This window comes from Arvicanthis niloticus, chromosome 14, assembly GCF_011762505.2.
Source record: "Arvicanthis niloticus isolate mArvNil1 chromosome 14, mArvNil1.pat.X, whole genome shotgun sequence".
In the NCBI taxonomy this organism is placed as follows: Eukaryota; Metazoa; Chordata; class Mammalia; order Rodentia; family Muridae; genus Arvicanthis; species Arvicanthis niloticus.
In genome coordinates, this window is record NC_047671.1 from 9,408,216 (window position 1) to 9,435,575 (window position 27,360).

The 27,360-nt window shown below is 48.4% G+C and overlaps 1 protein-coding gene across 2 annotated transcripts in view; it reads left to right on the plus strand.

Annotated features, from left to right (window-relative positions):
• Window positions 1–544: 544 nt before the first annotated feature.
• Kcng2 (potassium voltage-gated channel modifier subfamily G member 2) overlaps window positions 545–27,360 on the plus strand; it is a 69,256-nt gene continuing 42,440 nt past the window's right edge. Inside the window, exon 1 of one of the 2 annotated variants that reach the window (XM_034518285.2) lies at window positions 545–2,070. The gene's annotated coding sequence lies outside the window, so the exon portion shown is untranslated. Of the gene's footprint in view, window positions 2,071–2,310; window positions 2,440–27,360 lie in introns of those variants that run through there. The other variant, XM_076912379.1, reaches the window with a different exon arrangement.

Sequence of the window (27,360 nt, forward strand, 5' to 3'; positions counted from 1 at the left end):
CCTGTTCTGTTTTGGTGTGTGTGTGTGATACTGGTTGTAGACTCACCAGTTTGAGTGTGCCATCAATTATATTTCAACTTCAAAGGCCAATAAATCAATGCTGGCAGCCTTCTAAAAACATATAGGACGTACTGGACGGATAGAATAGCCAAGTGAGGACCAGCACTGGCGCTAGCGTGACACCTGGACCCACAGGTCTTGTCAGAAACACTGACTTCACTCTGCAGTGCAGTGCCTTGTTGCAGCACGTGTGTGTGTGTGTGTGTGTTTGTAAAAACAAGACCCATACTGAGGATGAGGCACACAACCAGTCAAGTTTGTATCTGTCCAAGGAGATAAGGGAACAGAGTAAATCTAAGATTCTAAAGCATCTGACCGGCTCACAAAAAGGGGAAATAAAAATGAAAGAGGTGAAATCTAATAGGAACAAATTGCAATCTACAATAATAATAATAATAATAATAATAATAATAATAATAATAATAATAAAACCATGAAGATTGCATCAGATCAGGGAAACAAATCCCAACAACTGCCCAGATGGATGTAAAGACTTGGAGACTTGGAGCCAGGGTTGTCTGCAGATGTGCTGGGCTCCAGGAAAAAGAATAATGAGTACTCTGGCTGAATACGCACAGGTACAACCTGCAAAGGGGAGGGAGGGAGACAGGCCAGTTCCATTGCTTGGTCACTGTGACCCAGAGTCTTGGCACAAGGTAAGGGTCTAAAAGGGGTGGCTAGGGTGTAGCTGGACCTGGCCATTTCCTTTCAAGAAGAACAGTCCAGGGCCAGACAATAAGAGGTCCAGGAATCACCTGGATCTCTCTATGTCTGTGGAAACATGAGCAGCTGGGCACTGGCTGAGAGCTTCCTGAGAGTTGCCTTGCTTATCAATCTGCTTATCAATGCATCAGAGGCATTCCCCGTTTGCTCTGTCTCTGTCACTCTGAGTATCCACAGGGCTGGCCAGGAACATCTGTCCCTGAGACAGATTGTGTTGACAAACAGAACTGCCTCAAAGGGCACAGATCCCAGGTTCCCAGAAGCAGTCATTTCCTGTGGAAGGAACATGGTGGTCTGGGCTCTCGGTAGTTAGTAGTTCCTGGGCTCCTGGGCTCTAAATCCAATGAACGGTTTCCAAGGAGAAAACACCTCTTTTCCAGGCCTAAAGTAGGACAGAAGCTGGAAAAGAACATTGCCATCTTCATGCAAACAATGACAGAGTGGCCACAAGAGGCCTCCTGCCACCTGATCCATACAAGGCCCCTGTCATAGGAAGAATCACAGACCTTCTGCTTGGCTCGTGTCTCCAGATCGCACAGTTGGAACTTGTCCATAGACTGGAAACCTACATCCCATCCTTCCGATGCCGCTGGAGTTTGTTTGAAAGAGCTTGTTTCCTTCTGGAGAATGGCTCTGGGGGGGGGGGGGGTGTGTCAGTCCGCGCATCTCAAATGGCATGGGGTCTGAATTCAGTTGAGTTCCTTACTTGGCATGAGTCTGTAGGTGTGTGTGAGTGTGCATACCAGTGTGTGTGTGTGTGTGTGTGTGTGTGTGTGTGTGTGAGCGCGCAGCTAGCTCCCATGAGTGTGTGAGCCAAGTGCTTATGCATAAACCATGTGTGTGTGCGCGCCTGTGTGATTCTATGAGTGCCCTTAGGTGTGTATGGGTGGTGAATGTAAGTTCTAATGAGCATGTGAGTTCATGTGTGTGCACCAGTGTAGCAGCTATGTGTGCCTTTTTGAGTGCGGTTGAATGTGAGTGTAAAAACCCATGTGTTTGGGTACCTGGGTGCGGAAGCCATGCCTTTGTCACTCCATGCTCTTATACAGTGCCCAAAGAACCCAGCCTGGAGCTCCCCAAGCCACAGTGGGGGCCTCGTCCTGGGACCCGCTGGGCACGAGGGGGCGCCGCGCTACCGTAGCCCGGACGCGCTGGCCGGGGCGGCCTGGGGGCGGCTCACGGGGCGGTGCCGGACTCTGAGCTGTGGGCTCTGGGGACGCCGCACTCCACCCGGAGGAGAGCCACGACCCGACACGCGGAGCAAGCAGCCGGGAGCCCGGGCAGGAGGTAAAGTTGAATTTACAGTGTGTGACCCGAGTCAGTTCTGAGAGTCCCTGGGACCTTTCGGAGACAGGGGCATAGCTGCCAAAGAAGGTCTGTGCCGCGGGGCCCGGGTCCGAGCGGAGCGTGGACACCTGTCCGCGGGCGGTCACCGGCGGGAACGCAGCTCGGCTTGGGTGGCTGGCCGCGCTGCGGGCGCCGTAGCCCACGGAGGGGCGCTCGAGGGGTCGGGCTGGGCTGGGGCAAGTGGAGAGGGGCCGCCCGCGCTGGAAGCCAGAGGATCGGGCTTGGCCGCGCGCTGCGCTTTCATGGAGCTTCTGGAGGCTGGGTCTTGCTGCCGCCCCGTCTGCCCGCGTCGGTTCTACCGGAGCCTGGGTAAGAAGGAGAGAGGAGGGCGAAGGAGGTTCGCCTCCGGCGGCGGGGCCCAGGGTCCCCGGGAAGCGACCGAGGCTCTCCCGGATCGGATCGGACAGGACCCGGCTTGAAGGTTGTGCGCACCGGTTTCAGTGGACAAGTGACTGGGGCGAATCCGTGGCTCTGGTTCCCTTTCTGGTCCGAGATAGTGAATGCCCCCACCCACCCACCTTTTACACGCGCAGTCGCGCGCTCACGCGCTTTGCACACACGGGTGTCCTGCCACCTTGTCTTCTCTAACCTCCCAGGGCGCGGGGGTGAATCTGCTGTGGGTTCTGGCTCCCGCGTTCTGAATTCTGCAAACTCTCTGTCCTCCCTGGCTTGGACAGCAACATCTGGTCGGGACAGTGGCGCCGGGAGTGAGGAGTGCTGGGTGCTGAGGGGGTCTGAGTCTGGGCTGGCCTGTGCGGAAGGTGAGCTGCCTCCTATGCGCCCGAGATGATTGTCCAACCTCGTGACTCTTGGGGGATCCTACGCATGTTTGCCATCGAATGGTTTTAGAGTGTGGAACCTTCTCCGTTCCAAGACTTCTGACCCTTGAAGCGCTGCCCCGCAAGGAAGCATTGGGCTCATGTGCTGTCCTGGGGACCCTTTTGATCAAGTCCAAATTCTCCTGCTCCTGGGCCCCAGAGATTAGGAGCTCAGATTCAGCCTTCTTCTTGGCCCCCACCGGGGAGGTCCTAGAACTCCCTGTCACAACCTCTGGTCTCCTTTGTCCCCTCCTTTGCCCTTGGCTAAAAAAGGCCAGGACAGCATTTGGAGCAAAAGCATGCTGTGAATAATGGATTTTCATCGAGTCTGGAACTCTGAGAGTGATTAAGCAGTGGATCACATTGTGGCCCTGCCCTTGGGTCAGTTAAGTAAACCCACCCAGGCAGGGATTTGCCCTCAGCCGTGGTTTTCATTTCTACCAGTGCCGGCAGGGATCCACAAGCCCCAGAGGCAATGGCTGTCCTCTCACTCTCTCCAGTCTTTCCTTCCCTCTTGGGCTGTGTAGGACTTTTGCTGTCCTCTAGCTGCCTTGGGTAGGTTCTGCTCTCTTGGGCTGTGAGTCTCGAGGGTGTTGTGGCACATGCAGGGGTCAAGCCCACTCGCCTGGAGGTCCCCACTCTGTACCCGACACAGACAACAGGCACATGCAGTGTTGTCCAAAGAAGGCTGTGGTTTCTGGGTCTCTTTGGGGGAGACTGATGACAGCTTTCCAAGGCCAGTTTATAGATTCCATTTGAGTCGTTCCCCCAGCCTTGGGGTTGCCATAATTAAAAACAAAACAAGCAGAAAGAAGTTGGGTGTTTGTGGAGGCAAGGGAAGAGAGGGGGGTGAGCTCCAGGCTGACACGGGTTGGAGCTGTGTGGTTTTCTTTTCCCAGTGCCTAGCACAGCCCTGCGTGGGCCAGATGCTCAGAAAACGTGTGCTGGTTGATTAATTGTTTGAGTTATAATTAAGAGTTTCTACCTAGTGTATGGCTGGGAGCAGCGTTATTGTAATTACAGGTGTGTATGCAGTAATTAGTAGGTCCTGTAAAACACATAGGTTGGTAGGAAATGATAAAATGTTGGGGTTTGCCCTGGCAAGTGTCTTAAGTGTTTCAGAGGTGGAGGGGGATGGGCAGAGGCAGATGAGGCTTGAGGTCCTCTTCACCCCTAGTTCTGGGCTTGTTTTTTTCTGAAAGAAGTGTGTCTCACCAGGTACGCAGAGGGCAGGATGAGCCCAGGGGTGTCTGGAGTGGGAGGTGCTGTCAGCTCAGAAATCCTACACAAATATGTGTGGGCAGCCTGAGGGGAGCAGATGTGTGGCACTGAGTGTGTGTGTGCTGAAGTCAGATCTGAATGATGAGGCTGGCCTCTGGTCCAAAATGGCCCTTTGGGTCTGAAGCGGAGTGCCTGCTCACAGATGGTGAGGAACAGGAACATTCAGAGATAACACTATCAGGGGACATCTAAAGGATGGGGGTCCACAGAGCTCTCCACTGCTAGAATGGCAGTGTCTTCCTGAATAGAGACCACCTTCAGTTGGCCCCTGTACCCACCATGAGGAGAGCCACCATGTTGCTAAGATCCGCTTCACTGAAGCCCCCACAGTGTCTGACAGAATAGAAGGCACCACAGTTGGCTTGCAGCACCCCCGCCCCAGAGAGGCTAAACTAGAACTGCCTTTAACAGGGTCTCGTTTTCATATTCCAGAGCTTGAAGGTACTTAGGATCCCTTATCTGTTGCAAAGAAACTGCATGAGTCTCCCAAGCCCATCAACTTTCTTAAGCAGAACTCCAAGGGTTCTTTTTTCCAGAGAGGCTCAGTCAAGCTGGGGAGGGAACAATCTCTTACCCTCCAGGAATTACCTGTAGGCCCTAGCATCTCCGAGTTGGAGGAGCAGATATGAGGTGGGTTGGGGGGGTCATCTTTCCCCCTTTTCTAAACAGCTCAGTACATAAGAGAAAGCTGAGGGAGACACCTGAGAAGTAGCCATCCATCATCCAGCCAATGGTGACATCATCCAGCCAATGGTGACATCATCCGGCCAATGGTGACATTGGACACAGGATCAGCAAACCTGGGTCTCGGTGTCCACAGATGTGGGGCAGACTGCAGCGTTCATATAGACCTTAGTCCCAAAGTCATGTGAGAAGGCTGACCAATGACATCCCTGAGTTCTAGCTTTGGAGAGATATGTTCATAGAGTAAACCACAAACCACGTTCCATTAGAAATACCCATTTTAATTTGAGCATGAGTTTAGAAAACGACTAATGGAAATGTGAATGGGTGCAGAAACCCTTTGTAAGAGAGGGATTATGTAGAATAACAGACACACCAGAAAAGGCTCCAGTGGCTCTTGGGCCTTCGGCACAGCACCTCTCTGTTACTGTCACTGATGAACCATGGCACATTTCCTCTTCCTCCATCAAGGTAGCTCCCCGGGATCTAGGCTCCAGGGAGGAAGTCAGGATTCAGGCTATGGTTCGGGAACTCAGAGGCTCTCCTGGATATTCTTAACCTTAGACATTTAAATGGTGGCGTTAAAATGTTAGCGTAGACCTGAGTGGTGCCTTGAAATCAAAGGCTAGAATTCGGAGGCTTCGCTAGGCCTCCAAACCGTCTGGCTGTTGTGAATACGGGGGCAGTTTTAGCTAAATTCCATCTCTAAGAGGCAGATTTATTTTTGTCAAGGTTTAGCTGTGGTGGGAAGGGCTGTGGGATCCACTTGTGCCTGACTCTTGGCTCTGCTCTCCCTGTGACTTCCCCAGCTCTGGGAACTTCTTCGGTCGGGTGGGTTTGTTGGGTTTCTGGGTCTACTGTGTACTATTCTACCTCCCAAGGAAGGGGCGTCCAAGGGTCCTCCAGACATCCTGGCATCCTTGCATATAGATCACTTGGTAGTTGCATCTCAGGCCTTGCCCTCAGGGACTCAAGTTGGGTAGTGAAGGTGGGACCTGGAAATGAGGATTCTGGATGTGAGTCCCCCCCCACCATGTGTGTGCATGTGTGTGTGTGTGTACGTGTGCACACGTGCACCTAAGTGTGCCAGAGCATATGTGTAGAGGTCAGCCCTTGAGTATCAGTCCGCACCTTCTTCCTTGTTTGAGACAGGCTCGGTTGTTCACTGTGCTGCCGTGGTTGTGCTGGTCAGAGAGTCCCCCTGTGTTAGCACAGACAGGCTTCTGTTGCTGACTAGTTGTTTGATGTCACTGAACTTGGTGCCCTTGGAGGACCTTCTCATTTGTCGCCTCCTCTCTCCGTCATCTGTTTTCCTGTGATGGTCTTTATATCTCTGCCATCTATTTTCTTTGTCGTCAGCTTCTGCACCCAACATGGCTGTCCACATGCTTCCCGTCTTTCAGTACCGTACCAGACACTTCAGTGCCTGGTGACTTCACTATAGAACAACCGTGGGAGTCGGGAAGCGGGAGGAAATGTAGTGTTCGTCCGTTGTACATCAGCAGGGATGGTCTTGTGGGTCTGTCTTGGGGCAGAGGGAGGCATGACCTTGCTCTTTTCTTCAGAGCTTTAATGGAATGATTTGGAACTTTCAGACACTCATTAAACTCTAGCCAGGCCTTGTGAGAAATGTTTGCTGGTCAGAGACCTGATCTCGCAAATTGCATGTGTGTGTATGGGGGGTATGAGCAGGTTTCTTGTTGGGGAAGGCCAGAAGGTAACATCAAGTGTCTTCCTCTGTCATGCTGTTTGCATTGGGGGTGGGGGACAGATAGACTGACTGGCCAGCAAAGCCCTAGTGTTTGTTTTGACTGTAGCCTTCCTCCAGCCTGTGTTAGGGCTACAGGTACAGCCCTCGATTTTGCACGGGAGCTGGGGATCCAAACTCAGGTCCTTATGCTGGTACAACAACACTTTATCCACTGAGCCCTCTCTTCAGCTTCCTGATGCTTTCAAGAAAAGTGCTGGCAGAATCCATCCTTGCTAGGAAGGAGCTGAAGAACACTGGCTATTTCTCCCTCAGAGCGTTAATTTAGTGATAGAGCAGCGTCTCGCTCTGTCTCATGGGAACAGCCTTTAGACTGTGCTGTGGCTCTCTTTAGGCTGACACAGAGGCCAGTCACACACATCTCTCCTGGCAAATTAATAAGGAGGAGAACATGTCCCTGTCTTCTTTTGCGGTGCAGGGAAGTCAGTTATCAACAATGCGCCTCGCCCAGGGCTAGAATGACAAAATTAATTAAGTGGAATGTTTCTACTGTTTTCTTCCCTGACATCCTCACATACCCAGAACCTGTGCAGGGCCTCAGAGTGGCAGCGGGGACACACCCCCTCCTCTGTGACTGTGTGTGAATATGAGTAAAATCTTAAAACTCTGCCCTCAGACCTGGAGAGGTCTCGGAGGTTAGGTGCCCACTCAAGTACAGAGGTCTCCTGCCCAGGTTGGTCCCAGGGTTGGCTGTGAAATATTTGCACACTCAACACTCAGAAAGCACATGTGTCTCTCTGAATATCCTCATACTAAGATGTCATCAAATCCCAAGGTTGGGATGTTTATCTACAGAAGAGAAGCCATGATATTAAGGGGTATCCAGATCCCACATCTAAGTGAACACCAGCCCTTTCTTCCTGACTCAGGTCCTTGTGGTTCCTGAAAATAGTATTCCAAAGAGTGAGAGAGCAAGTGGGATCACCTAGTCCAGAATTTAACTGGATGCATAGCTTCTGTGTTTCTGGAAGCTTCCTTTATGAAAGTTTTACACTTTTCATCCATAAGATTCCGGGATTTAATGGGTCCCTGATCTCATACGGGAAGACGTTCTGTCTGTCTGATGGTTTGTGTCTAGTTTTGTTAGCATATAATAAGTGTACTAATGGGTTTATTATGACAGTTGCCTACATGTGTAATGTGTCTTAGTCATACACTCAGCTCCCAATTACCCCATCTTGCATCTCCCCATCTGGTCCCTTTTCTCTTCCTAAATAGTCTTTCTCCTTTCATGTCTTCTTTGTTTTAAATCTATCCAACCTGAGGTTTTGGTTTTTAAAGAAGAGGAAGAGGAAGAAGAAGAGGAGGGGAGTAGAGGAAGAGGGGAGGAGGAAGAGGAGGAAAAGACTAGGAAGAGGAGGGGAAGAAGAGGAGGAGGGGAGGAGAAGGAGGAGGAGAAGAAAGAGACTAGTAGGAAGAGGAGGAGAGAAGGAGGGGAGGAGGGGTGAGGAAGAAAAGGGGTAGGGGAGGAGAAGGGGGTGAAGAAGAGGAGGAGGTAGGGGAGGGGAGAGCAGGAGGAGGAGGAAGAGAAGAAACTTAGAAATAGCCCGAGATAAAAGATGGCACAAAGAAGACAAAGGGAAACTTTTAAAGGGATACTTGAAAAGAGAGAGGGATGACATAGGAGAGGGCAGAAGGATCAGGAGTTCAAGGTCACCCTTGACTAAGTAGTGAGCTAAAGGCTAACCTGGAACACATGAGGTCTCAAAACAAAAAAAAGAAGAAAAATAGACTTGAAAACAAATGTTTAGTTACAGAGACCATGTAACAGTGTCAAAACTATCAACACTCATACTATTTTATCATTTGGTCCTAAAAATAATGGTCGTAGAGGAGTACAGAAGTAATGCCTACAGACCTCGAGGCCGGTTAACAGACTCAAGCGTACAGAAGCCAGAAGAACAGAAAGACAGCAGCTAAACATGAAAATGACCTTAAAATAATCTCGTTATTAATTCTGAGAATTTCATACTGTATAGCTTGATCATATCCGCTTCCCTGCCCTTCCTCCTCCCAGAATAGTCTCCCAAACTTAGTGCCCTCTTTTTTTTTTCTTTTCAATTTTAATAATCTATCGACTCCAATTTGTGTTGTTCATATGCTCCTAGAGTGTGGTCAACCTGCTAAGAACCACACACTAAAGAAAACCACATCCCTCTTCTCAGAACTATCAACGGTCCATAGCACTGAGCCAGGAGATCAGGAACCACCTCCCACTCCATGCTAGAATGTTGATTGTTTTGGTCTTGTACAGGCAAACACAGCAGCAGGGCTCATGAGGTCAGCAGTCCTGTGTGTCAGAAGACACTGTTCACCCCACTATCCTTGACCTCTGGCTCTTACAGTCTGCCAGCCCCTCTTCTGTAGTCCCTGAGCCTTGAGGAGGAGGCGTGAGGTAAATGTCCCATTTGTAGCTGAGCATGCCACAGACCCTTCTCTGGACTTGGATCAGTAAGTGTCTGTCTCTGTTAACCACCTTCAGCTTCAGAAGAAACTTCTCTGATGAGGTATGAGATCTGTGCTAATATACGGGGAGAGATAAATGAATATACCAGAAACTTCGATACTACGGCGATTTAGCAGAATAATAGCAGTTGGCTCACCCAGGAGCCTATGACATCCTCAACCGTAGGTTCTTGAGCAGATTATAATGCCAGGCATGTGTTTCCTCTTGTGGAGTAGGCCTTAGATCCAATCAGAATGTGGCTGGTTACCCTCATGACATTTGTGCCACTGTTGTTTTGTTACCTGTGGTCATAAACCATTATTATTGTTCACATCATTCACAATGGGGCAAGACTATTGAGGGCTTCCCCCACAGCTGCCTGCGAATAGCACCTTCTAGTACTGTGCAAGCTAGTCAACAGGAAACACTTCTAGGTTAGTACCGACTAGACCTCTCCACATCTTTGGACCATTGCATGTATTGTCTTCAGCAATGTTGTCAAAGCAGCTAGTCTTCCCAAAAGCAATCTATAGATTGAAAGTAATTCCCATCAAATTTCCAATGCAATTCTTCATGGGAATTTTTTAAAGTTGTAAAATTCATATGGAGGCACAAGTGACTCCAGATAGCAAGCACATGAACAACAACAACAACAAAAAAACAATAAAACAAACAACAATAAACAATCCCGAACAATAAAAACATAGCAGAAGGTATCGTCATACCCAGTTCTGAGTTACACTACAAAGCCATAGTAATAAAAAGCCCATGCTACGAGCACAGGATGGACACATTCATCGGTGGAACACAGCTAAAGACTCGGTTAGAAGTTCCCGATTACTCACATTTTGACAAGGATGACGAAAACACCCATCGAACAAAAGACAGTGTCTTGACCAAATGATGTTGGGGAAACTGAGTCACTACATGCAGAGTACAAATTGGCGCGGACGCTATGGAAACCAGTCTGGCAGTTCCTCAGGAAACGGTCGGCAGGTCTACCATACGACCCAGCTATACCACTCACGAGCAAGGCTGCCTGGCTTACATTTAAAAAGCAGTTAATGTATTCTAGCACAGCAGCAGAAAGCAGTGAAGGGCAAGGTGGCTTCAGGTCAGCAGCAGCTGCTCATTTCCAGTTCTTTCCAGTTCTTTCCAGGAAGGCATGGGGCAACAGAAGCACAGTATATGTAAAATGTAAGCCTGGGAAAATCATTCTGATCTAAGGCAGGCAAAAAGCTCTTAGATTTGAAACCAAGGTTATAAAAGACATGAAAGACAAACTTGATTCACAGGACCTCATCAGAATCCAAAGCTACTCTACAATGGCCTTTTAACGGCGTGAAAGGAAACTACAGAACAGAAGGATATATTTGCAAACCATACATTCAAGAAGGAAAACAAGAATATGAAGACTCAATAGTCTGTCAAGGAACTGTAGCAGGATGTGTTCTTGCTACGTTTGCAATAAAGCTCGGTGATTGGGCAGTACGAAAGGTAGAAAGCATGAGGAGTTGGGAGGAGAGAAGGAGAGGAAGGGGAGGAGGAGGAGAGAGGGAGCAGCCATGGAGAACCACGGGTGGGCCGAAAGCTGTCCTGGGTAGCAACTTTTATCAAAAAGTTAGATACTAACAACTCTAATTGTATGGGCATCTTGTTGATTGAGCATGTCTAAATATATAAATCCTTCAGATAATCTTTAAGCATTAAGAGTCATCATTCTACTGGGTACTGCAGGCATAGTGGGAATGGTCTGGGCTCAGCCAAGCATTGTGGACAGCATGGTGGATTGGCAGAACCAGCCACCACGCTGGTGTCTCGTGTGTTGTGGAGCGTGTCTGCTTCTGGCTGTGGCGTGTTTGGCTTCTGGTAGCTTCTAGTTCAGAGCATGGCGGCAGGAGCTAAGCAGAGCTGCCCCGCTGATTAGATAGATTAGATAGCTGGCCTGCGCCACGGTTTTCTAAATACCACCTGATACAAGGAACCCCAATTAAAACTACGAGAGTATGAGAACAGACACTAACGAGAAAATCCAGATAATAAACAGTCGTGAAAACATAGTCCAGGCCATTAATCTTTAGGAATGTGTAAATTAAACTACAGTGAGATATCATGTTCTGTCTATCAAAATGGCTACTTTAAAAATTACTTGGTAACACCAAGTGCTGACAAAACAGCAGGGGAGCCATTGCTCACACAGGCTGGTTCAGCGCCTATAGAAAACCACTACACCCAACTACAATATGACTCAACACTGTAGTCACTGTCCTAAAGAAGTTGAAACAGGACCAAGGGGACGGTTCAGTGGGTGAAGGCACTTCCGGCCAAGCATGATAATCTGAGCGGCTCTCCAGGACTCGCACAGGGAAAGGAAAGAACAGACTCACGGGTGACCGCACCAGCTTGCAGTAGCATGGGCATGCAAACACGCATGCATGTGTGTGCATGCTCACACACACAAACACGATTTTTAAAATGTCGTAAGAGGGGACAGCCATACAAAGCCTCATCATAGGTTTCCACAGTACCAAAAATGTTCCTAGGAGGCCCAGACGAGACAGGACCCAGATGTCTGTGACTGTTAACCAGAGATGCTTCTCTGTGGTGGAACACACCTCTGAGAGAGAATTATCGAGAACATACCATGTATGAGTTCTGCGCAGAGTGAAGAACAGATCTCACGGTTATCAGATCCCACGATTCCATTTTCCATTTTCACAGCATCAGAATAGCTGAACTGTGGGGTAGCCTGGTGGTGCCAGGAAGGAGGCGGTGAGTAACAGGAGCATGCTGGTGGCTCTGTCACCTCCTAATGGTAAAAGTATTCTATGGATTTGCAGGAAGTGACCCTTGTGAGAACTGGCCAGAGGGTGCAGGGCCCTCTCCATGATAGGTGTGGGAAATCTCAGCCTGCAGAGAGTGATGTACAAACTTTGTGTGTCCGTATACCACACATGGGTTTAGTAAAAAGTTCTGCCTAGATAGAATTACCTTCAAAGCAGTGTCCAGTAGAGAAGGGACTGGACTTTGGAGGGAAGACTGTGGCCACACGTTTGTTGCTCTGCAAAGGCTGGGCAGGGAGGGCCCTTTTTCTCTCAGAGGAACTCAGACATGAGGCCCAAAAGCCATTGTGAGCATGGGCCCACTGCGGGCCAGACCCCATCCGTGGGTGATGCAGTGACCCCTTCCTGCCTCTCCTTTCCCGCCCTCCAAGAATCCTCCTGCAGCAGCTCACTTCATCTCTGGTTCTCCATTTCCATCTCCTGGAGATTATTAATTAAAATTCTTTCAGAATCAATTTTCCGAGCAAAAATTGGTGTGGGAATGAGGCATTTATGTAACTCCTTCACACTGTTTTTCTTCCAGAAATGGATAATGGGCTCGTTTCAAATTGAATTAATAGATAATTAACACACGTGCAGACACAGGGAGGAGAGCAATGTGCCTTTTACTTCTCTCTCTCTCTCTCTCTCTCTCTCTCTCTCTGTGTGTGTGTGTGTCTTTCTCTGTCTCTGTCTCTCTGTCTCTCTCTGTCTCTCTCTGTCTCTGTCTCTGTCTCTCTCTCTTGTTCCTATAAAGATTTGGTGGGGGCCTGACCAGTGAGATATAAAGAAATGGTCCCTGACCCTTTCATAAGACCATGGAACCCTTGGAGTGCCCACTGCATGTGAGCCAAGGGAGACACAGTAGCCCTGGTGGCGTTTGGACCAGTAGGGAGGTGAGGAGGACTCACCCATAGCCAGGTCACACATCCAGAGTTAGATGGTGTATCCCCAGCAGAGAAATTGCCCAAAGGCTTTCAGGGAGGAAGTAAAAGGCCTCTTGTCACCTGGTGATCATGAGTGTTGCCCACTGCAACACAGTCGTCACCCAATCCTGTTGTCACATTCTGATGACACTCTTATTGTTACCGACTCTCAGCAGACTGGCATACCTTGTCACAGGACGTCGCTCTTGTCATAAGTTGTCACACAGTGTCACAGTGTTCCCGGGCTGTCCCCAGACCACTCACACCCGGCTGAGGGTCACCAGCAGTGATCATTCCATTGGCTCGGCAGCTCCCGTGCTCCTTGGCCTATTTTGGATAACTGCCCTCTCTCTCCCATCCTGAGACCTCTGTGCTTACCTCATAATGCTTAACCAAGACCCTGGATCTTGTTTCTAGTTGTGAGCCTGTTAAAAGCAGTGCAGGGCCAGGTGGCTTCAGGTCAGCAGCAGCTGCTCATCTCCAGTTCTTTCCAGTTCTTTCCTGGAAGGCATGGGGCAACAGAAGCGGGAGGGAGCCTGAGCCGTTCCGGGCCCACAGACTTCTGGACTCTCCCCGCTGTGCTTACGAGCTCCGTTCTCAGGGCTATGCTCAGTTCCACCAAGGCCAATTGTGCCCCTTCTCCAGTTGGGTATATAATGAGGCCAAAGAGACCTCATGGGCCACCATAGAATCAGCTTCTCACAGAAGAAAGTATAGTTGAAGCATGTTCCGGGAAGGGATCCATCTGTGGAAGCATCTGGCTTCCACCTGAAGATGGTTAGCCCATGGTGTCCAGGAGATCCTATGCTCCATCCCCACGGCTCTAACCTGGCACACCTGGACCACCTTCAGCTGTAAAAGGCTCGAGTGATGAGAGGGACGCATGGCACAGTCACACAAGCCGGGACGCCCATCCCCACAGGAAACAGCACAGCTTCCAGAAAATGTGTTTTCTAGTCCCGAACATCTAAGCAGCCCACACACAAATTACCGAAAGGCGTGGGCAGGAGTTCCACTGGGGCCCTAATTATACCGTGCAGCATGGAGGAGTGTCAGGTGCCTCTGTGGTGAGCGCTGCAGGGCCCAGCAGAACTCAGCTCTGGCAGTGGTCCTGGGCCCGAGCCTCTGTCAGGCAACCCACCCCCAGCCCTGGAAGTGCCTTACACTGTTCCAGGAGCTGCCAGAATAGAGCCTCAGAGTCCGACTAGCAAAGACTGTAGCTTTAGAGCTTGGCTCTTCTGTGCTTCTTTACAGCAAAACACTGTGTGTGTGTGTGTGTGTGTGTGTGTGTGTGTGTGTGTGTGTCTGACAGAATGTGCCTTTAGCCATCTTGATGTATAATTTAGTGGCACCCTTACATTTATCATGTCATGTAACCATTACCAATGTTCCAAAATTGTATTACTCCCAATAGAAATCTCTCTCTCTCTCTCTCTCTCTCTCTCTCTCTCTCTCACACACACACACACACACACACACACACACACACACGACATGCATTCTAATCTACTTTCCATCTTTATAACTGCCTGGTCTAGTTCAAGGCTTAAGCTTTTATCATTTGAGATACCTTTTCAACTGAAATTTATTTATGTGACCATATATATGAAGATCAAACATTTATTGATAATAATGCTGAACTTTTAAAAAGATTCCTTGGTATATAGATCTAATTTTTACCCTTAACTAAAGGCTAAGGCAAGATTTTATAGCATTGAGATATATGTATTATTTGTTTTTACATAAAGATTACATCTTGGCTGAAGATGGTTCTGTGGGCTGCAGGGCACCTTCAGCATCTCTCAGGGCCGCCTAATGCTTGATTTTTATAATCAATAACATCGGCACTGCTGCTTAGCGTAAGCGTTTTGTACAAAATGGCAGACACGTTTAGGAACCATTCAAAAGTTGTTGCAAACTTTGTGCTAATCTCAAGCCAAAAGTCATTTAACGCATATATATACATATATGTGTGTGTGTATATGTGTATGTATGTATATACATACACATATATATATATATATATATATATATATATATATATATATATATATATATATGAAATTTAAGTCAGTAGCTCAAATGCTGACTTTGTAAATTAAAGAGTCTAACACAATTCAGCACAAGGATGTTCTACCATGCTCAGGAATAATGGCAGGAATATATTAAAAGTGTTTTCTGTGATTAAGCCATTGTATTTCTGTAAGGTGGAAAGCTTGGTCTAGATACTTAAAGCCCTGCATTTCGTAGCATAGGATGGTCTTGAATCTGAGCCTAGGGGTTTTAGGGCATGTTGGTTGGTTGGTAGTACATGGCATAATAGCATGCATGCCTGGTGCAAGGTGCATATGCTGAGTGTTTCAAGCCAAGGGCTGCAGTAAGGCTGCGCGATGCAACAGAAGTGAGCCATGCCAAGAATAACTTGGATTTGTTACATATTTGACTTTGTTCACGTTTGTCATCCTGGATTCAGAAACAACCCATCATTGTCAAACGTCTCGTGATCCCCCTCCTTCCAACATACACACATTGTTACATGAAAAACTAAGATTCTCAATTAAAGAAGCTGGGCGCTAGGTGTCCTGTAATTGTGCAATGCAGTTCACCTATGTCATAGCATCCTATGTGGTATGAGGCTGGGCCTCCTGCATGTGGATGTCCCCTTTCTCAGCACCACCTGAGAGGAGGACTTCTCAGTGACTTGTCTAGATAGTCTGTCCCCATAGACACCAGGATCTATGTCTGGACTCTTCATTCTATTTTGTTGAATAATATATCCTGCACCACTCTGTCTTAACTGCTGTAGTCTTTTAGATCCTTTGGCAATTGGTTAGGGCTCTGATGTGGTCCTTCCATGCCAGATTATGTGGACTACCCACAGGCATTGTGACTCCATATGAATTAAGATGAGCGTTTTCTGTCTCTACAAAACTCTCTGAGATTTTGATAGGCTGTTCTAGAAGGGGTATGCTTCCGAGGAAGTCCCAGCATGAGTGTTTGGGGTGTGAAGACTTCATTTAACACATCAAACTCTGACTCAGGGTGCTTTTCTTTCCAGGACCCCAGGGTTTAAGCAGAAAAAGTCAAGGTTTTAAACACTTTTTATCTGAGCTATTTTTAGACTTGCAGAAGAATTGGGGAATTTGCGCAGTTTTTTCCTAAGTCAGTGTCCACCATTGTTGGTGTCTCTCAGTGGAATTAGATCTCACTCCATCACTGCCTGTCCCTCTACTGCCACGCTGTGAGGCTCTGTCCAGGACTTCATACTTCTTGGTCCCCCTCCTTCTGCAATGGCTCTGCAGATTTGCCTGGGTTTTTTTGATCCTGACACTTTAAAGAAATGTTGTTCTGAGCTGTGAGTCATTGGGACTAGATGAAGCCTTTTACCCACAGATCTTTGACTCCATGCCCACAGTTGGAATGGCCGTCTTCTGGTAACTTGCATGGTGTTCTGCTCTCACGTCCTGGGGCTTTTTATTTACCTTAGTGGGATCTGTCCTTTCGTAGCTGTGTGTGTTCACATGTATGTGGCTCTGTCTGTGGGATGGGGAATGGTATTGGAGCTCAGGACGCCCTTTGGGTCCTTTTTAAAATTCCCTCTTACCTGTGCCTCAAGACCAGTGTGTGTGGTGTCACAGCCCTGGTCCACCCACTGAGGCTTCCATCTTAAGTAATATTTCCTGAGATTTGCTCTAGGGTGGCCAGACCCTCCTTCGATGGATGCACTGTGCTCCTGTGGAAGCACATGTTTATCCAGCGTCTTTCCTGCCAGGACCTTCCTACTGTTTGCCAGCCCGAACCACTCTGCAGTGAGGAGCCCTGCCTGTGCGTTTTAAGTTTCTTTGTAGCGAAATCCTAGAGTTGGAAGGGCTGAGGACACAGGGCACAGAGTGACCTCACAGCTAAAGGGATGCCATCCCATAGTGACAAGGGGCTCCTGGTGCTGTTCCAGTTGGCATGTGTCTAACTAGAGGTGAGCACAGACATTTTCCCGATACCTTTGAGGGACACTTGTATCCTCTGACTTCCCTCTTTCTCTGCGCATTTTGATTCTTTGTCATTCAGTTACCAAGAATTCCGTGTTCACGTTTCTCCTCAAGCTTCTTCAATGTTCATACTTTATTATTAAGGTGTCATCATCTAAAATTAGCATATTTTGTCTTAGGGGGAAGGGGGCTGGATTTGATTTATAAATTAATGCCAAAGGAGAGTATCATGGGCTGGGGAGTTGGTTCAGTGAGTAATGCTGAGTTTGGACCAACAGCACCCAGTGAAAAGCTGGGCATGTTCATGCGTGTCTGAAACCCCAGACCTGGGGACGCAGAGACAGGAGAACTGTTGAGGTTTGCTCGTTGGCCAGTCAAGGTGAAAATGGAGAGTTCCAGGTTCAATGAGACCCTGTCTCAAGCGAATATGGTGGGGAAGTGATGGACTAGGATACCCAGCATCCTCGTCTGCCATATGTGCATAAACATGAATCAACACACACACAGACACACACACAGACACACACATATACAGACTGCACAGACATACACACACGCACACATACATACACACAAACACACACACATACATACAAACCCCACAGATATATACATGCGTGCGCATACACACACACACACACACACACACACACACACACACACGCATCCACACACACTCCCCACAGACATACACAGCAGTAGGGCAGTAGGCATCACAATGTTAAGTTGTCTTGTTCAAAAACAGAGGCTTGTGCCCCATGTGTCCAAGCTAACTGTCCTGATTCTGTGGATGGAAGCTGGGCCTTGCATACGCTAAGCTAGTGCTTGACCACTGAGCCACACCCCTCATCCAGTTCAAATCTGCTTCTGTGTTTCCAGAGTACTGTCAACTTTTCTTGTAAAAATTGTACACCTGCCTTGTGAAACAACTTCCTCCTCCTCTTCTTCCTCCTCTTCCTCTTCTTCCTCCTCCTCCTCTTTTTCTGTTGCTATTTTAAGCAGACTTTTTTTAGTCTCCTGCCCTCTGTTTGTTGGTTTTATGGCCAGCTATTTTTTTATAAATTCCTTTGTTCATTTGAGGCATCTCTGGAGGTCTGCACTCACGTACAGTTTTGTCTGCTCATGCTACTCCTGCCCTCCCGGCGCCACTGGCTGCTCTCTGTCTACTAGCTTGGCTGGTGCCTCTCAGGTAGTGCCAAATGGGGCCAACACTGTACCACTGATACACTTGCTCCTGGCCTTCATTCTCCTCCCATTAAACACAAGAGTGGCTTCAGACCCAGCCCAGCAGTTAATTCATTTTGACCCTAGACTCCCAGCGTATTTGGAGAGGGCTCTCTTGGCTTCTGTGGAGATGATCCTATGTAGCAACTCACAGTGTGTTGCTCACACTCAGCTGGCAGACGCTGATGGATATGTCCAAGAGCGTGTTTTTGTTCTTCTGCCCTGGGATTCAACATTTGCTGCACGAATAACATCTTCGTTGCCTGGACTGTAGACGAAGGGAACAGGCCTAGGGCCACAGAGGTCCTGAAAAGCCCTGACTCTGATGACCTCAGACTGTTCACAGACCTCATCTCCAGGATGTCCATGAGAGTTAAGATGCTGGAAAACAGTACGTTATCATTTCACAGGACCACGTTCTCCTATAAAAATGCTGTGAGATGATAGTTTCTCTCATAAAATTGGAATACTTTCATTCCTTTTTCTAGTTACTAAAATTACCAGTATCTTTTGTTCAAAAGAATCTTAAAGGGAAAAAAATGCAACAGGAACTAAATGCAACTAAGGAAGACGTGAAAGTTGTCTAAAATGTCGCCCGATCTTTGTACCACTGAGGTGTCTTTGGGGCGGCCCTGCTGTTTATTGCACCCCGAGACCTGATCTGTCTTCCCAACGCTATTTCAGGACACTGTTCCTGCTAGAACAATGGAAAGACTGCAGAAAATACACAGTCCAAAGGCACTTGGGTTTGTGAGTCCATTACAACTCCATAGGCTTGTCCCCTGAACTTCCCTCAACTATTATCAGGAGGGAGTCCAGCCAGTGGGCTGCCTGTGGTCTTGGGGTGCAGGAGCACAAGGAAGGGGTGAGTCACTATTGGAAAATCCAAAAACATTGGTGCCAAACCGAGAAGGGTTTTTCTGAGCATCCAGTGAAGTGAGGGAGGCTGATGCTCTAAGGGAAAGGCTAGCAGCTCCAGGTCTGGGGACCATGCATAACCCCCAAAGAGTGTCACCTGGAAACCATGCTGACAGGGCTTTGAGGGGCCAACATTGGCTATAATACATAGCTGCCCTCAGTAGCACAGTGTGACCTTCACACTGAAGCAGCAGATAATCCCAGAGTTGTGCCTTGCATGTGGTGAAAGGTCTGACATGATTAGTCAATTATTTGGTAAAATTGGAAAAGAAATCACCAGATAAAAACCAGAATGATTATAAAGTAGAATGGAGAGGCCGGGAGGATGATGCAGTTGGCAAAGTGTTGGCATACAAGCACAAGGACCTGGGTTCAGATGCCTAGAATCCATGCAGAGCTGTTCACAGCAGCAAACACCTGTAATCCCAGCACTACAGAGCAAAGTGTCTCTCTGGAGCTCATCGGTGAGTCAGCCTAGTGGAATTGATGAGTGCCTGGATCAGTGAGAGACCCTGATTCAGAATGTGGAGTGGCAGTCAGGGGAGCTGGAGAGAAGGCTCAGTGGTGAAGACCACCTGTTGCTCTTGCAGAGGACCTGGGTTCAGTTTCCAGCAACAACAAGATGGGTGGGAACCATCTGTCACTCCAGTACCCAGTGCCCTCTTCTGACTTCCACATGCACCAGGCATGAATGTGGTTCACATACATGCATGCGTATAGGCAAAACACTCATATACATAAGATAAAATAAATATTTTTTAAACTTTATAAGCAAACTGGACATCAATAAAAGACATCACTGGATACTGATGCTAACCTCTGACCTCCAAAGACATGTGCACCTGCAAAGCCCATGTGCACATACACAACACCTGCAAAGCACATGTGCACACACGCGCACACACACACACATAAACACCTGCAAAGCACATGTGCACACACACATACACACACACAAACACCTGCAAAGCACATGTTCACACACACACACAAACACCTGCAAAGCACATGTGCACACACACATAAATACCTGCAAAGCACATGTGCACACATCCACACAAACACCTCACACTCCCACATCCATAAAAATAATAGACAAAACTTTAAAAAGAAAACGTAATTATCTGAGATGTGTCTGGTTTCTGGTCACTTCCCATGCAGGACTCGATGTCTTTCTGCTATTTCTGGGGAAGGTGGCTTAACCTGTGGATGCCAGGCACTGGCCTCTGCTGGTGAAATCCCACCCTCTCTCCAGGGGCAGGTTGCTGACTACAGCAGAAACTCCTGGGAGCAGAGCTGAAGCTTGAGGGCTTCTGTAGCCAGTTCAGACCACCCCAAGCTTTGGTGTGTCCACCCCCAGCCCTCGATGGCTCTGTTCTAGCCTGGCAGTCAATGGCCATTAGTGCTTCTACGTCTGCCCTCACCCTTGATGGCTGACCCTCAGTAGATCGCTATTCATTCTTAATTCTTGGTGGATCTTGTCTAATCTTGCTCCTCGGGATCCATGTCCAACCTTGACCCTCAGTGGATCCGTGTCCAACCTTGACCCTCAGTGGGTCCGTGTCCAACCTTGACCCTCAGTGGATCCGTGTCCAACCTTGACCCTCAGTGGATCCGTGTCCAACCTTGACCCTCAGTGGATCCGTGTCCAACCTTGACCCTCAGTGGATCCGTGTCCAACCTTGACCCTCAGTGGATCCGTGTCCAACCTTGACCCTCAGTGGATCTGTGTCCAACCTTGATCCTTGGTGGATCCATATTTACCCATGATCCTCTGTGGATCTGTGTCCAACCTTGACTGTCAATGGATCTGTGTTTACCCATGATCCTCTGTGGATCTGTGTCCAACCTTGACTCTTAGTGGATCTGTGTTTATCCATGATCATCAGTGGATCTACACCCACCCCTAGCCCTCAGTGGATCTGTGTTCACCCCAGGCTTTCAGTGTGTCTGCATCCATCCCTGACTCTCAGTAGATCTATCTTGATCTCTGGCCGTCACTGTGTCTACATTTATCCCTAATCCCCAATAGATCTGTGTGCACCCTTGATCCTCAGTTGATCTGTGTCTATATCTGGCTCCCAATGGTTCTAAATTCATCCATGGCTATTAGCAGATCTGTGTCCACCCCTGACCCACAGGTGTATACTCACTAAATCCTCAGCCAATCTGTTTGACCCCTGACCTTTGGAGTACATCCACCTTGAATCATAGTGTGTGGCCACACTTGCTCCCCGTGTCCCCTCTGCAGGCCTTGTATAGTATAGGACATGGCATCATAGTGACACACTCCTCAACCCATGAAGAGGTAGGAACAGGGGCCTTTCCCTAAACAGCCAGTAGAATTCCAAATCAGATCCTCAGTTTCCCCATCACTGAAAGCGTCTCTACCCCTAAACTGTCTGCTTACTGTTTGTCATCCAGGGTAAATAATTCCCAGGTAGACAGTTGCCTTAACCTAGAGAGGGTTTCAGTCTAACCCTTAGTGGAACAGGAGGCCAGGACTTGGTAGCTGACAACCATGACTCTCAGATGTGAAGCCTTGGGAGGACCCAGGACTCTTGGGACTTTTGTTCATGAAAGGAGGAATGGCATTTAAGGTCCAGAGAAGAAGGGCTCTCAAAATCAGCAGGGTGGTAGGAGAAGAGGTACAGTGTTATCTCCAACTGCCTGCAGCTCCCGGATAGCTCCGTGGGCTGGACCTCAGTCCCTCTTCTCTGGGCTCCACAGCAAAAATGCTGACGTAAATAACCACTTCTGAGGGGGGGGAAATGGCCTTAACAGTACATTTGCATACAAATACACTAATTATACTCCTCTTCCTATGTGCTGGAACTGAATTAGCAGTTACAGCTATTTTGGAACACAATATTCTTAAAATCTGTAGGCATACAGGCATGCAGAGATGCCTACGTACACATGGAAATGCATTTGTTTGCACATGCATATGAATGCACACTTTACATCTGTCTGTGTACGTATCTGTGTGTGCATATATACCCATGTGTATATCTGTCTCTGTGTGCATGTATGTTTGGATGTGTCTGTGTGAACATGTGTGTGCATGTGTGTCTTGTATATCTCTGTGTTATATCTGTGTAGGTTCTTGGGTCTGCACATTCAGACCTGTGCGTGTATGAGTCTTTGGGTCCGTGTGCATACATGTGTGTGTGTCTATGTGCCCATGTGTACAGTGGGGACATTGCGCATTGGAGACAAAGCATTCAGCACATGAGTTTAGGGGAACATTTCATATCAGAACCATTCTGAGCATCTTTGTGTTTGGTCAGTTTTTGTGGTTATTAGTTCCCGTGTGTTAGGGTAGGATAATTTTATATTTCTGAAATAGATGACTAGATCAGGCATATTCAGAGTGGTATAGCTATCTGTAGACTGTTTCTGAAACAGAATCATGAGGTTCTGGGTCTTGCCTTGCATTGGCACCCACTTCAACCTCACTGCCACATGGTCCGTTGCTTCATGGGGGGAGGTTGTTCATGGTGGCTTATGGAAGGCAGAAGAGACTGTGGCTGGTGATCCTGATGAACTCCAACCTAGTCACTGGAAGGGTGTCACTGCCACAGCAACTTAATAAAAACTCCTGGTGTTAGGGGAACGATGTCAGGGACTGATTTGCTATGGAGTTTGCTGGAAAACCAGATTGTACTGAGAGAAAATTGCATCCTTCCACGGAAGTGAAAAGTCTTGGAAACAGCCGAGAATGAACATCCTGTTTCGTTTTTATCCCGTTGTGGCCACAGCAGCTGGGCTGAACAGAGAGCACTTTTCTAAGTCAGGGATCCAGCCAAACTCAACAGAGGACCAGCTGACTGTTCAAGGAGCAGCAAGGTAGGGCCTGTGAGTGTGTGGGATCCCAGGGATGAAGGTCAGCCTTCAAAAGGAAGGGCATGGAGGAACAGAACACATGGAATGAACAGAGAAGGAGGCAGAGAGGGTTCTGGAAGGGTATTCTGTTTGGTTGGGACCCTTAGATGCACGGCCCACAAGTCCTGTGAGCCTGGCGTGGGAAGCCACTGTAACAGTGGTGGGTGGAGGCTCTGTTTCTATGTGGAGAAGGGAGAGCCTGGAAGAGAAGCAGGGTGTGGCAGGGGAGCTGGTGAGAGAGGCCGTGAGAAGTCATTTCTCTCGATGTGGGTGGGTGAGATCCAGAACAAGGGCACAGAGCTGTCTGCTTTTCTTGAAAAAAGAAGGACGGGGAAGACAGGGCTTTGGGTCTGAGCTTTGGGAGATGGTTCTTGCCTTCTCTGGTGCCATGTTCCCGACGAATAACTTTCTAATTTGTTAATGAAGGGAGGACAGAACGCTAAGAAAGAGGAGCCAGTTCTGAAAAGCTGTTACGTTTTCATTTGTCTTGTCAGAACTCTGCACAGAGAGACTCATTTGCACAGTTTGTTGGGTAAAAGCACAAACCACAGTGATTCAGTTAAATGCTGCCAGGATGGATATAAATGTCTCTGAAATGGCTCTTAACCAGAAGCCAGTGCAGCACCGAATAACTCTGTGGGATTCCAAAGCCCTAAGTGGGGGGAATCCAAGACAGTGAGTGGCTACCTACCTGCTGTGAGGAATGGGCCCTTTTCTGACTTCTCCAAGGGCTGGATGGCCCTGTACTAAACATGGAATTTGTCATATTGTTTCAGGGGTTTGAGAGGTGTTGACAGAGATCTCATGAGATGGCACCAGATGAAAAGGGGTATCTAGGGTGAGCCCTCACTTGGAAACTGAGATCCAGGGTCAGGAGTGTGAGTGTTGAGTAGGGGCTTTATTGCCTGGAAGAAGGAAGTGGTCTGTACAGCCCCAAGGCAACATTAGATGGCAGATCACATTACAATCAGGCAGAAGATATAATGTGGGGGAAGAAGCTAAGGATGAAGAATCAACTGTGGATCCCCTGTGGTGTTCTGGGAACACTCTGCCTGGTTATGGGCTGGGGAAGCTAGCATGAGGGAGCTGGTTTTGGAGATAACACTGCTTTGTAGATTAAAAGCCTGCATTATGGGTGTGTGTAGGAGGGCACGATGGTCCTTCAGAGGTCTCGAAGCCTCCTCAACCTGCTTCACTCTTACCTGCCTGCCTTGTGGGGGGCAGGTGATTAACTTGTGAAGTCTGGAGCTGGAAGCTTCCGTCTTCTCCCTACAGGGATATGCGTCCTAGGGTCACCTTCAGCTGCTGTCACCTCCAGCTGCTGCTGAAAGAGCAGTTTCACATCAGGGAAGAGGGTTAGGGAGGTACTGGGCAGGCGAGCTCTGAGCCTCTGGTGGCCTTATCCACTGCTGGCTGGGAAGATGTCCACTTGCTCTTCTCAAGCAAGCCCACTTCAGTCTGCTTCCTGAGTCTCTTCCTGCATGCCACACTCTGCTCAGTACTAGGCTCTCCTCACCTGCCTTCTTCCATTCCCTCCCTCCCTCCGCTTTCCTTCTACTTCTCCTCACACTTCCCTCCTCTCCACACCTCCCCCCTGACCCCCATCTATTCATTTTCTCTTTCTCAACTTTCCTGCCCACTCTCCCTCCTCCCTCCCTTCTTTCTCCCTTCTTTCTCCTTGTAACCTCTCTTCTCACCCACGCTTTACCCGCTCCCCTCACTTTAACCACCTTTCCTTCAGCATCTTCCCCTTTCTTCCCCATCTCGCCGGTCTCTCTGAATTTTGTTCTGTGTGCTCTTCCTGGGTGTTTTCAGATACCCCATATGTGGACAAGAAAAATGGACACGACAGGTGAAGACAGACATGATGTGGCTAAGCCTGGACCCTGCTCTTCCCACTCATCCCTGGTCCTCCATCCATGAACTGTAGAGTCCTCTTCTGCACACTGGTGGGGCCATTCAAGAGAGGATGAGGATAGCATCTTCCCTGAAGCCTTGCTCCGCACCGCTCATACTTTCTGTCCTTAAATTGCCAAATCTGCAGGCTGATGCAGATGTGCTTTGGTGGGGTGCTCTGTGTCGCCCGCTTTAATGTCTCTGTTAGCACAGCCCCCAGATGTGTGGGGCGGGATAGAGCATAATTTCACTAAACTCTGGCTATGAAGGAAGAAAGTTTTATAATTTCCTCTGCTGTGTATCTCAACGTTCTTCAAGTCAGTGGTTAAAGATGTCATGATGTCTAACCTGAGTCCCTTCACTGCCGTTTGTTGACTGTGTTACCATTGCTGGGGGTTTTCATTGAGATTCTAATTGTTGTTTTTCTTTCAACACCCACGCTGTTAGTACTGTGTTTGGGAAGTGAGAAATCAGAAAGTGTGAGTTACAGAACAAAACCCAAATTTGTTTGGCCACAATAGTCTAAAAGAAGCAAACTTTCCCCTCAGATGTTGGTCTCAATGACAGTCACAGCTGAGGAAGTCAGTGGGTTGTGTGAACCGGTAGAGAGAGGACCAGAGGACTCCACCTGTGTGGTGGGGCATCCCAGCATTGTGTCAGGCTGGAGCCAGTGTGGGTAGGAAGCCTGGTGTCTGCCCTACTAAAGAGCAAGAAGATGCACCCCTCCCCCATGCATTTCAGGGGTTGGGCAATCGAGAAGCATCACAGATCCCCACCCTGCCAGGCATGGGTGCCTATGGGAAGCTCCCACCCTGAGCCATAAAGTACCACCCTTGGGCGTAGGTAGAGGCCACATGGGAAACCTGAGCTCCTCCCACCTTCCAGTCACTAGTGCTGTCCAATGCCTTGTAGCCTGGAATCAACAGGACTTAGCCACAGTGGAGAGTCTGACAACAAGGGATACAGAGTCCAGATTCCAGCAGAACACTCTGCCACCGAACAGAGAATCAGAAAGATCTCCAAGTAAGGAAGGACAGTCAGGAGATACACAGTCAAGAGGGCCAGGCACTAGAATTACTGGACAGAGACACTATTATGGAGGTGCCCCCGTGAACAGCCAGAAATGTGGTGAGGGTGTGAGCGAGTTGAGGCTCTGCAATGGAACAGAGTGTACGTAAATAAAAACTAACTGAACATTTTAGAGCCGAGAAACACAAGAAATTAAGTGGGATTCTCCATGGATGGGCTCGGTGGTGGTCGGAGTACCTGATGAGAGGCGGTGAAGCCAGGATGCGAGGCAGTGAGGCAGGCAGAGCAGCAGAGTGAGCCCTTGAGTGTGCTCTTCAGCTACAACACAAATCCAGGGTGATCTTCAGTACCAGCAGTGCCAAGGGCCCAGCTTGCCCACAGTGCTGTTGGGATACGAATGGCCCAGCTACTCTGAAAGACACTTTGGCAATCTTTTTCAGAAATAAACTTGCAACAGTCAGCCAATCTAAGAAAAAAAATGATAAATTGGACTTTGGTCAAATTTAAAACTTCTATTCTGCCCAGAACGTGTGTGTGTGTGTGTGTGTGTGTGTGTGTGTGTGTGTGTGTGTGTGTATAGGGGGAACATGCAGAGATGTTTATAGCAGCCTTGTTCATAATTGCAAAATCCTGGAAATAAGCGAAATGCCATTCAGCTTCTGAATGGTTGAACAAACTATAGTTCACCATGCCGCTTGGTGTGAGAAAGATGCCCTGCACACAGAGGACCACGTCGTCTCCAGGGAGCCACGTGCAGTGATGAGTAGACCTCAACATAATCAGACTTCTGAGTCTGTTTTCTCAGCATCCCAGAATGGCTTGACTGTGGGGTAGAGAGCAGGCTGGTGACATCAGGGGTAGAAGGTGAATATGATAGGAGATATGGATATGGCTGGGGCTGGGGGTGGGGTGGGGACACATACAGGTAAGCTGGTTGCTCTGTGGCAGTCAAGCTGTGTTCTGTTGTGACCTGCTACAGAGAGTGGTTTTCAGGAGGTGTCTGCCGTAGGACTGAGATGAGGAGCAGCAGGATCTCTCTGTGTTATACTGATGACTGTGTGTGAGTCTGTGGGGATCTCAACACAAGAAGTACAGTTCTAGAAGTCTCCAGGGCAATGACGGTAGCCTTGCTTGCACCTTGCCTTGTGCATAAGGGCCATTAGTCACCAGGTTCCCGCACATCTATAGATTTGGAGATTATGTCTCATAAATCATAAATGAAAAGCACTTGTCAATTTCTCTGTCAACATCATGGCTAAAAAAATGGATCTAATTAGCAAGTTTTCAGTCTGGCTCATTACACACTCTTTCGTATGTCTGATAATTAACGCTTGGTAATTGTGTCCCTTTGACGCAGAAAACAAACCCATTTCAAAATAAAATGACTGAACTCACATATGAGCTTAGCAATCGGAAAGAAATTGCAGGTCCGCCTCACCATTTTATAGCAGACATCTCCTGGGTCACATTTTACTTAAACTGTTTACTTTAAAGCCAAGTACAGTGTCGCATGCCTCTAACATCAGCACCCGAGGGGCTGAAGCAAG